The sequence below is a fragment of the Triplophysa rosa genome, linkage group LG6 (assembly GCF_024868665.1).
Source record: "Triplophysa rosa linkage group LG6, Trosa_1v2, whole genome shotgun sequence".
NCBI lineage: Eukaryota > Metazoa > Chordata > Actinopteri > Cypriniformes > Nemacheilidae > Triplophysa > Triplophysa rosa.
Window position 1 is genome coordinate 18,681,687 of NC_079895.1, and position 12,321 is coordinate 18,694,007.

General features: G+C 39.8%; 2 protein-coding genes across 3 annotated transcripts in view; one reads left to right on the forward strand and one right to left on the reverse strand.

Annotated features, from left to right (window-relative positions):
• Positions 1 to 12,321, forward strand: part of LOC130555397 (uncharacterized) — a 162,181-nt gene that overhangs the window by 131,485 nt on the left and 18,375 nt on the right. The window lies entirely within an intron of this gene.
• Positions 1 to 12,321, reverse strand: part of znf804a (zinc finger protein 804A) — a 64,915-nt gene that overhangs the window by 51,467 nt on the left and 1,127 nt on the right. The window lies entirely within an intron of this gene.

Genomic DNA, 12,321 nt, shown 5'->3' on the forward strand with positions numbered 1-12,321 from the left:
GTTTTAGTACCTTTGAGTTTGTCATATAGTTGTAATTTAGCTGCAATTTCCAGGAGTCAGAATACACAGGTTCAGTCCATCAGAAAAACTATTATCAACTTTCAAAGCCAATAGGTCTCATTTGCACATGAGCAAAATGGGTCATTTTTGTATGAATCATTTTTTAATTAATCAAATACGATTTCAGACAGAAAAGATATTTCCACAAAAATAAAAGGACATGAGGTTGAAATAACTTTTCCTTTAACTACCTAAAGTTATGTGTAGCTTATTCCTCCACTAACACTGCTATATTTAAGCTTTTTAACTTAAATTCCCAAGGCAACTGAGTTTGTCTAAACCGTGTCAGAGCATTTGTTTGTTAAACTTATATCTCTATGAACATACTACGAGACAAACAGTTGTGCACCTGAGGCTCAGGGGCAGAAAAGCATGAAATTGCTGTAACCATGTACACTTGCAATGTGTGAGGTGAAACACACAACCCATTCTCAGGGCAGTTTGTCGCATAGGCACGAAATTTGGAATCTATTGATTCGTATTCATGGACATGAATTTCCCCTTTTTTCCGTGTCAGTCAGCACAACTTTTTTTGTGTCACTCAGCACAACTTTCAATACACAGATGCGTGTGTACATTTATATATTTATAACCTGATATCAAAATCACAAGCCACAAGGGCTAATTTTGAGTTTCACGAGGTGGCAAAGCAATGGCTACCCAACCCCGCCCCTAAACCTAACCTCACAGGGGCAAAGTCAAAGCTTAACAAAACATACGAATGAGATCGCATATTAAAATACCCAGCTAACACAGTATGTTCTGACGACGTCGCCAGTTCATCTTCATTTTGTCACCGTGAAATTACTTTGCGACCACGTTCTGAGGACGTCTTAGCAACGTTATGTATATATATAGAATGTTTGCTTCCGTTCCAGAAACGTCCTAGCCACGTCCTCAAATAACGTTGTGAATTAATCCCATGGAGAACGTTGTAGCGACGTGATGTACTGGTCATCAGATATTCTGGACGCTGGTCATTTTTGCTTACGTTTCAGAAACGTCCTAGCCACGTCCTCAAATAACGTTGTGAATTAATCCCATGGAGAACGTTGTAGCGACGTGATGTACTGGTCTTCATATAACCTGGACACTGGTCACTTGATTAATGAATCTGGTCATTGTTGCTAACATTCCAGAAACGTCCTAGCCACGTCCTCAAATAACATTGTGAATTAATCCTGTGGAGAACGTTGTAGCAATGTGATGTACTGGTCTTCAGATAACCTGGACACTGGTCATTTGATTAATGAATCTGGTAATTTCTATTCATTATGTTATTGTATGGAAAATTTATGATCAGAGTAAAATCTGTTATAATGTCAAGACGGATGCTATAAATCCGATTTCTGACAGCTATTAAACAGGAGTTTAATTCGATACCACAAATAAAACTGCGTTTATATTTATTTAGTGTGTGTGTCGTGATATATGTGCGCACGCGCCTTCTCTGTTCTGCAAAGAGCCGCGCACTCGCATCATTTAAACATTAATGGTCATTTCTTTTTACCTCACTGACTCATTATAAAAATAGATCTTCGGTATAAAACATGATGGGATTAAACGGTATAAAAAAAACCTGAGATCACCACTTAACAACATTGCTGCTAAATAAAAACCGTACAGGCAACAGTTTGCTCAAAAAAATATTTACAAGTATGGTCGACACCAAAGGCAGTGTGGCTCAGACTAAAATATATATACAAGCAGCCGGACTATCAGGCATTACTTTAGCGGTTTATTAATATTCTTTCTTTACTTTATACCTTACAGGTGAGAGTATTCACATATTTGAGTGATTTTCTATCGATTTGGTGCGTTTAAATGAACGAACCCTGATGTTTGTGAGTGTGACTAAAGAAGCTTTTGATTGTTGTTTCTAAACACGGACAACCTGCTAAACTTATGTTCTAAGACAAGAATATAATGTTAAGCTTAAAGACAATGTTTATTCATCTCTGTCAATAAATATCTGCTTTAAATCATCAATATAGCGACGAATGTGGTACGTTCCAGGTATGTCTTCAGGAGGTAATCACCATGTCCCAACAACGTCCAATGTCACGTTGTCTCAACGAATATGGGAATCACAAAGTTATGTCTCTGGAGCGTTATTAAGGTACGTCGTAGCAATGAATCTGGTCCGGTCTAGGTACGTCGTCACAACGTAATTGTGTTAGCTGGGATTAGATTGAAAGTCGCGCTGGGTGACACAAAAAAAGGTTGTGCTGACTGACATGAAAAAAGGGGGAAATTCGTATACATAAACACAAATTAATAGATTACAGTTTGTGACAATGTCATGAATTCCCGTGAGACTGTGTTGGAAACACAACAGATTATAAACACACTACAGGCCACAACAACACTTGAAGCCCAAGGTCAGAAACTCCAGCATATTTTCCATCAAGCCATCATTTTGTTATGTGCTTGGGTATTTACTACAGCTTTGAAATAGGGATTTAAATGTCAATAATCGCCATGGCTACCACATGAAAGGCTGCTGGGTTTCTTTTTTCTGAAGTTTAGATCATAGCCTTTCAGAGTAAGATGTAATCGTAAGGAGGAGATGGTCAGCTATAAAGCCCACAAAAACATATTGATTAAATGTTATAATGTAATTTTAAGATATGTGTAATAAGTAAGGCTTTGTTAATGAAATCATTAGACATTTCTCAATGTGCAAAAAAAATAATAATATATATTTTTTAATCAATATGTCCTCTATTCAGGCATCAAAATACAGATTTTTTTATCAGTCCATTTGAATAATTATTGGCAACTTTAAAAGCCAATGAAGACCTGAAGTTTGCTCAACTTTAAAGAAATAAATATTTTTTCCACAGACTTTCTTGTTGTCTATGTCACGCTACTCGGCTGCAGGAATTGCAGGACATCAAATAACATATAAACTTTATTCCAAAAACGTAGAAGTACAAGCATCCAAGATAAGTATTATATGACTGTCAGTGAACAGTGAATGAAACTAGGGGACAGAGGCTTCAATAGGGAACACAAACAAGACTAATAGAACCAACACAGCTGAAACAAAACTAATAAGTAAGGTGTCCATTACAACTAAGGAGTGGCGAGAAACTGAACAAAAGAACCAATGAAAATCAAACCAAGTCCAGTACAAACACACAGAAATGTGACAGTCTGCTATGTTTCTTGAAATTTGATCTGAATTGTTTGAATGCATTATTATGTTGTTTATTATACTATGGCTCATAAATTTTACATTTTATTGGCCTCTAAAAATAAAAACCTAATTTTGGTCGGCCGTGTTATCTCTCTGTCAGACAGTAACTTCCTTTCTAAAGCTGCTGTTCTTGACCAGAATAAATAAAGCAGGACAGACTTGTTACAAGTCTAACTAAAGGTTTCATAAACCCAGACGTCTATTCAAGCAAATAGATCCAATGAAAATGATCTTCCTCTTGGGCATCTCAAATGTGAATGCATTACTAGTATTTTAATTATAGTGCATAATTGCAATGAAAGTGTATTTATTTATAGAAGTGAAGATAATAATACATACATTTAACAGTACCTAAAGACTTAAAGATATGAAATCCAAAGAAAAATAATCCCTTTTTCTTCCCTAGAATGTCTCTAGTGTAAAATACATCTTCATCAAAGCCAACGAGTAATATTTTTTTAGAGATTAGATTATTAATACTTTTTCAAACATTTTTAGTTATACCAACACTGTCTGAAGCCTATTCCTAATAACACTTGGGAAATACCACAGTATGTGCTCACTTTGTAGTATCCAAGGCTGAAATATCAGGTAGTATGAGATATTTCATGACGCCTCACGGTTTGGCTCTCACTTCTCTAAACACACAGCAGACGTCTGTCAATTAGCTTATACCCTAATCATTAGAAAAAGTCTCCTGGCAAACTTAACATAAACTAAACTCAACTAAAAAACAGACTGATGTGCACACCCCCTCACACACACACACAATAGAAAAGAAAACAAGGCACGAACACAAGTACACACAGTCAGGTTCACATACAGTACAAACTAATGGTAAATGGTAATTATAACCTGTGAAATATACTGTGGGTATTGTTGTGTATTAAGTAGGGATGGGAATCGCAGGGTACCTCCCGATACGATTCGATACGCGATACAGGGCTCATGATACCGATAATATCACAATGCGCCGATTCTGCGATAATCGATATATCGCTTGGCAATTCTATAAAAATACATCACGACATCTGTAAATGAAGTGAAAAAAGGATCTATTAGATGAGCATTTTTAGTGTGTTGCGACTCTCTGTCTTTAGGTTTGTTTATTCTTGCGCTTGTCTTTGGACTGTGAGTCTCTGGTGACTCCACACGCGTCTCCCAAAACGGGGGTTTGCGGCGCGTCACGTCAAAGCGCTCACGCTATGAGGATCATCGCGCATTTCAACGCAAGTTTCGCCTCGGCTCGCCTAAAGTTGAACTTTATATAAACTATTAAAGCTTTACAACACAATCTGACTTCTGAGATAAGTGAGAATGAACTTTTTTAATATGCACGTGCAGATACCTGCACCCCTGCACGAGCACTGCGGGTGAGAGATAAAGCGCCGGACTGGAGCGAATCACGAAACTACAGACTGAAAGAGGTCAAAAGAGTATTCCCAACTTGCAGAGCGCCGAGTTAACCACGTCTACTTATTTACATTCACTACGAAATCCAAAGTGCGCCCAAACTTTTGATTTAAAAGACGCTGGCGCATCTCTAATTTGTTGTTGGTCCGCCATTATGCTCGTATTTCTTCTCCGCTGTGAATTACAATTTCCGTTCATCTGACTAGTGATGGGTCGTTCTTGAACGATTCGTTCATTTTGAACGAATCTTTAATGTGACTCGGGAAGAACGAGTCATCTCGGGGAGTGATTCGTCCAGCCGCGCATGCGCATTGCGCAACATTCTATGGGTCCTGTGACAAAAGAACGAACGACTCGAACCCGAATACTCGAGAGGTGAACTAATCAATTCTCTTTCCTGCTCAGATGGTATTGGTAAAGCGTAGGGGGCTGTCACGTGATGAACGAACGACTCGAACCCGAATACTCGAGAGGTGAACTAATCAATTCTCTTTCCTTCTCAGACGGTATTGGTAAAGTGTATGGGGCTGTCACGTGATGAACGAACGACTCGAACCCGAATACTCGAGAGGTGAACTAATCAATTCTCTTTCCGCCTCAGACGGCATTGGTAAAGCGTAGGTGGCTGTCACTTGATGAACGAACGACTCAAACCCGAAGACTCGAGAGGTGAACTAATCAATTCTCTTACTGGCTCTGACTGCATTGGTAAAGCGTACAGGGCTGTCATATGATGAACGAACGACTCAAACCCGAAGACTCGAGAGGTGAACTAATCAATTCTCTTTCCGGCTCAGACTGCATTGGTTTAGCTTACGAAGCTGTCACGTCGTGAACGAACGAGTCAAACCCGAGGACTTGTCAGATAAAAGGTGTGGTGAGCTAATCATAGACTAAAGACCCAGGTAAACAATGAATTAATCTTCTCTGTTTCTTATAGCATTATAGTTTTGTATTGTTTGTAATGTGATCAACGTTTGCATAAGTAGTAGATGTGTTAGGAAAGTAACATGTAACATTTTAATTATATTTTGCTAAAATGAACGAAATGAACGATATGACTCGCAAAAAGATCAGTAAAAAGTCAGTAAAATGATCCGAACTTCCCATCACTACATCTGACCATCTGTAATCTGGGAGCGTCACCACAAGAAATATGTGGGTACTGCCGTTCTGGTAAGCACAGTGTAGGTATGAATTTAGATCTTTTGTGTTTAAAAAAAAATGGATACTTTGTGCCAGAGTATCGATAACGTCTCGCGGGCTGAAATACCGCGATAAATCGCCGTATCGATTTTTTTCCCCACCCCTAGTATTAAGTGTCAATGGTAATTACGTGTTTTGTTAGATCTAGCCGTTTACCGTTGTTTTGTACATTTCAACACCAATCAATCCTAAATCCTAATTTCTGACCCTTACTCTGCCTCCCAGATCAAAACTGATTGTGTAAATTAAGAGGTGGCTTGCAGGAGACAGGCGTCACCACCCCATTCTAACTCTGTTTTGCCCCAGGATGAAGGTGACAACACTTCAATAATTAAAAGCTGCAAATACAGACTTCAAGTCCACCTCTTTGGGGTATAGACACAAAAATAGCACCATGTGAAAGAAGAACCACTCTTAGAAATACCTGGATTCTTTTCAGACGAGGAGTTGAATCCAATCATGTTTCATTACGTCAAAAGCAGAGTGCATTGTGTTATTGCAAATCTGTTTTATGCCTTTTTTCAGTAGACAAGACATTATTTTTCATACTGAAAGCTTCCTAACAGTAATCTATGCTCTGCCTCTGCTTTTACTGTCCTTTTACTCATACAGTACTAGACAAAGACTAGTGATGTTAGCTTTAGGGGTGGGATTAAGGGAGGGTCTTCACTGTGGCATTTTTTTTCTAAAAATCTTAAAGTTTTGTACGATTCACGATGTAAGAATTCATACGTCAGGTTGGTCATACTGCATATAGCCTGACAACATGTTAAATAAATTTAAAGGTCTGAGCCTATGCAGTATACAGTATATGCATAAATTTACATTCTAAATAAAAATCATATTGTAATCAGTATTCACTGGAGGTAAAGTGTGACAACTAGCCTTGGTGATTTAAAAAAAGAGTTAAAAACGCAGAGTGATATACAACAGCAGACAACGGAGAATGAAAGCCAGAAGATGAGTGCTGTCTTTCATTCAAAGACGCAGCGTCTAGCATTCAACACTCATGATAATATCATTACTTAAAGTATCTGAACACTAGAACGTGAACACCAGAGATGGCGAGAGGTATACATTCACCAACACACTTAACTGTGTTCATCAGAAATACTGCGATCACCTGGAGGGTTCCTCACTGTTCCTCTCTGCACCTCCGTCTCTGCATCTCCATCTGTGCTCAACCGCTAATGCCCCTTCTCCCACCACCAAAGAAAATGGCTTCAGTAAACAGGAGGGTGGGCTGAAGCGACATTCGATGAGCTGAGGCCTTGATGCTGCGTTACTCAGTGTTTACAAGCCCGCTTAGCCCACGACACTTTTTTTCTAGAAAAGGAGGATAAGAAATGCCTCACTTGTATCAAGCATCCAATCAAGAGGCAGCTGGGATGCTCTGCATTATTATATCACTCAAAGGAACGGGGAACATTAAAAGGCTCTCAGCACTCATATTGCGGTGAGTGGTAAGGAGCAACGACGGGACTCGTTCAATTACAGGCACAACCGCAGGGCTGTCTTTCCGGCTCTTTACCTGTACTTTTCTCTACCTACTGCTTATATTCTGATGCATATTTTTTACTCTGTTTCTGTATTAGAGATGGGTGATGACAGTTAGTCAACTACTCATCCAACAACCGACTTGACGATCAGTTGGTCAATGTGGTCGTTAAGTTAATGCATTTTGATATTTTCCTCAAGGGTGTTTTAATGGGTGTGCTAAAAAAACTTTAAAGGTGGGGTGCCACTGTGTTTCATGCATTCGGACTTATTTACAATGTTAAACGTGCTGGCTCTCATGCTTGACGTGGTCACCTTGTCAAAAAACGAGTTGGACATATGATGTAGTATTTCTGTGCTTGATACACTCCCCCAGCGTTCGTATAGGTTTCGTAAAGTTTTTTTCGAACATGAAAATCCTTGAAAACAACTTTTGTTAGTCCCTTATTGGACAATTCTCCTGGAAAAGCACACCCACGTGTCAACCCACGAGAGCGAGAAGAAGAAGCATGCCCACGCGTCAACCAGGGAGAGCGGGAAAAGGAGCATGCGCACACGTCAACCAGCTGGAGCAAGAGAGAGAGAGCAGTGCGTTCGCGAAGTTCAGCTGTGTTTGTTTGTTCACTGCATTTCAGTGAGGAATGTTATATAAACGGTGGATATAATGCTGGATTTGGAGATCGTTTGAAACTGATAGATGGAGTGGTCCTAGCGCTAAAAGATGCCGGACATGAACCGCACGCGGTAAGTGATCATAAGAGTTATATGTCTGTGTTTTGTTGGCAATGGGTGCGCACGGGTGTTGTGTTAAAAACTGAAACAGGAAGTTAATCTGGACCAGCGTTGTTGAACTTTTTCAGAGTGGTCTATACAGACATGGAAGTTCATAATGTATGGCGTCTTTGGTTGTAGCTGTTTTATGAATGTCCCATCATGAGTGTCACATTCAAAATTCAAGTAAACACAAAATGCAACACTTCATTTCTTTGCAATCCGTGTTGATCTTTTTGAACACGAGGCTTTGTCTTTAAACTAAATCGTTCAGTGGCCATCCATAGAAAGAGTTAAACATCATCTTTCAGGGTCAAATCGGATCTGTCACAGGCTACATGGAATATACGGCATGGCAGAAAAAAACATCCCACGGGAGTTAGGAACGCTGTAAGCAAACCTCTCTACATTGCCCTTCAGTTGTACAAGGCCGGGGCTCAGGGCCGTAAGGGTATTTTTACTCCACTGCTTACGAGAGCAAAACCCTCTAGACGTGTAGAAAACGCTTGGCAAAGTTCAAGCGATTATATAGAGACAGTTCAGATCGGGGGATTGTCTCGGAGAGTCAGGCGCTCTTTCCGGATTGAAACAGCAGGTAAATTATAGATCCTGTGATTCGCGGCCAGTCCGACTTAAATATTTATGAGGGCAAAAAGACAACAGCAGGTTGGCAACGTAAGATCATGGCAAACATTTCATCCCCAAACATCAGGTGAGTTAGATACAGAAGGGAGAGAGAGTAAAGCTGCCATGCTACTTTGTAATTGTGCTATTATACCTCAGCAGCAAGCCTACAGTGAAACCCCACTGTGCCTTTGTGCTATCTAAGTACACAGTTTATTCAATGGGGTATTTTCTGTGAATCAGTGTGAAAATGGCTTCACCGTCAATTGAAAACATGGGATTAGCACTTTTATGAGGCCGCTAGAATCTGCCCTGTGCCTCTTTTTGTGCAGAATGGAGAACAACACAAACAGGGCAAAAGATTTGATTTGTCACAGTGAATACCTTCAAAACACACACACCCGCAGAAACAAATACTGTGACTGCGAGGTTTTGGAGAGAACGATTCCTTTGTTATAAAGTTAACAGCGCTGTGAAATGAAATTGATGCAGTACTAGAAGCAAAATGCCACGTTCAGGGTATTTAAATGAACCTGGCGTTTATGAGAAACAGAAGGCCATGAATGGAGTGAATTTTAATCAGCTGAGTGTGAACATTTGTCTCGGGCGTGTGTAAAGTTAACTGCATCTGTCTGCGTTCAGTGGTGATGACAAGCATTGGCTTGTCCATGTCTCTAAATAATGCATGCTGCTATATCTGAATGCTCGATTCTACCCCACACCTGGATGGGGCAGCGCGGCGAAACACGCTGAAAGGTTGCAGAGGCTAATGGCCCGAGCCACTACATTAATTACCTTGCGCCAGAGCCGGTGCACGGGGCACCGCGTCGGCTAGACCCGGATTTCAACTATAATTCTCAATTAGAAAAGAATTCAGTGTGGCGCATCCGCACATCGTGCCCCCACAATGCAAATTGTCGAGTGAGCTTTCCCAGCAGGAAAAGACAAAGGGTAAGATGAACATAATAACATTTTGCCCTTTTTCTTCCTCTCTCGCCCTTTGTTTCTCGCTATGTGATTAAAGGAGTATGCTGCTGCCTCAGCTCGGCACACCAGAAAATAGAGGCGACTGTGATTAGAGCTTTGTGGACAGTGCATGATGAACTATGTGGTTTTGGAAAGTGGCATGGAAATGCCAGGAGTCAAATGGGCACATCACAGGTCACAAATAAATGGCACAAAAATCATTCATTCCATGCATATCACGTTACCAACATCCAATCTGCACAATTGCCCAGAACCCCTCCGCAATCAATTCAGGAGCTGAACGTCACACCTGCTCTTACTGCTAGAGCACGAATCTGCCAATAGAGGCATTGTGTCCATATATATATGAATGCATTCAGTGTAAGGACTCTTTCACAGAACACAATAGCGTCTGAAAGTGGCATCATTGAGTGGAAAAGGGATGCTCACATCACAGCTCAGTGGGGAGATGGGCTGACTTAGCAGCGACTGGGAGGAAATCGATACAAGTGTTGAAATAACCCTATTGATATGCATATTCATGGAGGCGTATGCAGTGGGGAAAATTCCACTCAGGAGCTGGCGCTCACTTTATCAGAGTTCACCAACATGGCCCAGCTTCATGCAGGTATGCAGTAAGTTTAGTACAGCAAGAATCTCATTGCATATATTTACTCTGAAAGAATGCGTTGACAGGTAACTTAAAAATGAGCTATGTTTGGTAAAATCTAAAAACAGGTTTATTGTAATAAATGTGATCCAGCCTGCAAAAACCCAGACAAAGACATTTGTTGTGATTTACTGTTTTCCACATAAATTTGTTTTTTTACAAATAAAAGAAAAAAAAACTGAAAATAACACTGCCGATATTGAACACAAAACATAATTATTAATCAAATCAAAATTATTTTTATATTTCTATAAAAATCTATCTTTTTATTTACATTTTTATAATACTTTTAATATAAAAATAAATATATATTTCTGTAAATACTTCAGTCTTTACATTTATTACTTTGTTTACACTACATTTTCCAAAAAAGCCACACTTTAATAATTCAATTTGTGTAATTATACATCGTTTTATATTAAAACTTCATTGAATAATAAAGTTATATAAGCAATTATACACAGTGAAAGGCAGTGGTGCAAGCAACCATACAACAAAATTGTGTGTAGTTAGCAAACTACATTAAAATTACAAGCAGTGTCACACACAGTTTTGTGTCATTTGCTGATATATATTTTACATTGACATAAAAAATACTTTGCTGTGATTCATGATTTATTGAATTTGGCATCCATCTAAACTAGAAAACAGCTACTTTCAGGGTCATTCAACAAAGATTTTTGTTACATATTAGACTAGTTTTTATTTCTCTTAACATGATCAACAGGTTAACTTGTGCACTTGAAGCAAGCCCTCCGGTGCGTGACAAAGTTGAGACACGTGGCGAGCAAGTGCCTCTAATTACAGAGATATTTTATAAAGCAGAAGTCCACTATAGCATGATAGTGACTATGGGAGCTCTCACGCTCTCTAAGTCATGCTGTTATTAGCCTGCTATTATAACAAGCGTCTCTTCTCTGCTTGCCTCCGTGTCTGAGCCACTTTGAACAAATGTTCTACAGCACAAAGCTTTTCTTCTGGACTAAAATATCCCTGCACCAGGAGAGAGAGCCAGATGGCAGTGCACCAGCGCTGGGATAAGCACAGCTTTCTTACTCTGCCTTCCATACCCGTCCAACTGAGCGTGCATGCTCGTGTATGTGCGTGTACGAGATTTACAGCTGCTCTATGCGGCGGGGAGAGTAATGGGTGAAATTTACTGCGTTCCAGAGCTGTGGCAGTGATGCATGCATACACACAATGCTCCACTGTAATTCTAAAGTCAATGGCAGCAGGTTTTCTCCACCGAAGCCGGTAATTACATTGAGATCGAGCCGCCAACGGGCACCGAAAGCTCATTCTACTTTCGCTCCATAGCGAAGAAACAATCAGTTGTTGCATTCACAACAATGCCACCCAAACGTTCCCTCAGCATTCGCTTTTCAGCTGGAAGCAGGAGGCAGATGAGCAGCATTGTGCTTGATCCCCAGCCAAAAGCTTCAATATTTCATCTCCAATCATTTTTGATTCTTTTGAGAGGAGAATGCTGTCAAGAAAGCTCTGTTTTCCAAGTTGATAGAGATGACACGAGGAGGCTTGAGAGGAACGCAGTGAAAGAAAGAGAGTATGAAATTTCACTTCCGCGTTTAAAAGCTTTGAGAGATGCTTCCTTTCATTTAACGGCTTTGAAAGATGCTTCCCTTCTGTAACTGAGTGCTTTAATTAAATTACGCTGTATGGCTGCATCATTCATCGTATTACTTTGTATCTATAATCCCGCTTAAATTGGCAGCAAATTGAAAACAATCAGACTGCTCTTAAAGTATTTATAAGAAATAGACTGTAGTTACCCTGGTTTTGTTTTAAAATTCACTTTTGCGGTGCCCTAGATATTTTTCTCTTTCTCACAGTTTACGCGAAAGTAGAGGCAGTTTTGTGTTAGCAGAAGGATTATTATTTTGAGGGCAAGGAC